The sequence below is a fragment of the Marmota marmota genome, unplaced genomic scaffold, assembly GCF_001458135.2.
Source record: "Marmota marmota marmota unplaced genomic scaffold, marMar, whole genome shotgun sequence".
NCBI lineage: Eukaryota > Metazoa > Chordata > Mammalia > Rodentia > Sciuridae > Marmota > Marmota marmota.
Genome location: NW_026001072.1, coordinates 958 through 2382, shown reverse-complemented (window position 1 = coordinate 2382; position 1425 = coordinate 958). Strand labels below are relative to the sequence as shown.

The 1425-nt window shown below is 29.6% G+C and overlaps 1 non-coding gene across 1 annotated transcript; it reads left to right on the top strand.

The window, feature by feature from the left end:
- The first annotated feature begins 391 nt into the window (after nucleotides 1–391).
- On the top strand, nucleotides 392–496 carry LOC125614550. Its single transcript, XR_007345139.1, has one exon. It is a non-coding gene; the product is annotated as a U6 spliceosomal RNA (small nuclear RNA).
- The last annotated feature ends 929 nt before the right edge of the window (nucleotides 497–1425 follow it).

Sequence of the window (1425 nt, the reverse complement as noted above, 5' to 3'; positions counted from 1 at the left end):
TCACTGATTAGATTAAGTCTATAGCTCAATCATTTCTCCTCCAAACCTTGCATTGTCTCACACGTGAGCTTTTGGGGGACACCTCACATCCAAACCATAATAACATGCTTTATCCACATCTCTCATTTTCTCTTTTGCATTTTTGCTTGAATGTCTTATAAAATGTCTTGTTTCATATCTCTGAGTTCTGTACAACAATAGGAAATTCATAAACAAAATAATCATAGTTTATAGTTTTTTGTTAGTATAATGTATAGTGGATTAAATTATCAATAATCAATTTGCTATTTTAAGAAAATCTCTATTAAATTGTAAGGTTGTTATCTATAGTTCAAAAACCATTGAAAATGTTTATTGGGAAGACTATATTATTAAAGAAAGATGGGTGGATGTTCACTTTGGCAGCACATATATTAAATTTTCAACAACACAGAGAAGTTTAATATAGCCCTTGTGAAAGGATGGCATATAAATTCATAAAATCTTTCATATTTTTTTAAGAAATCAAATGGAAGTAAATGATCATTTTTATTAAAACACTAAATATCAATGGTCTCAACTCTCCCATTAAAAGACTGACAGGCAGATTGGGTTAAAACTGGCCTCAATCATATGTCATTCATTAGATATATGCCTTATAGGAAAAGACAGCCACAGCTTGCAATTGAAAGGGTGGAAAAAGATATGTCATGAAAAGGAGAATCAAAGTAAGCAAGAGTAACTACTCTCTTGTCCAAAAAAGCAGACATCAAGCTAAAATTAACCAGAAGAGTCAAGAAAGTTCTCTTTACATTGGTAAAGGGAACTATCCAATGACGGCATATAACAATTTTAAATACTTATGCCCCAAACATAATTACATAAATAAAACTACTTAAAGACTCAGATATACTCTAATACAATAATACTAGGTGATTTTTAATATACCTCTCTCTCTAATAGATAGATTATCCAGACAAAAACTAAGGATGCTATAGACATTAAGAATGACATAAATAAAATGAATCTAACAGACATCTATAAGACTATTTTATTCCCTCAACAATTGAGATTACTTTTTTCTAGGCTGTACATGGAATCTTCTCCAAAATAGAACATATTTAGGGGCACAAATCAAGTCTTATAAAATACAAAAAAGTAGAGATAATTCCTTGTACTCAACCTATCATAATAGGATGAATTTTAAATTGATAAAACAATAAAAAACAAGTCATTTTGACATGTGGCGATTGAATAATACCCTTCAGATGAGGAATGGATCATATGAGAAATTTAAAAACACCAATTCTAAAACCCATAAACAACAGGAAATCATTAAATCAGAGATCAAATTAATGGAATTTAGAATAAAAATAATTCAAAACACCAATGCAACAAAAAGTTAATTCCTTGAAAAGATAAAGAGGATCAAACTTTAGCCAAACT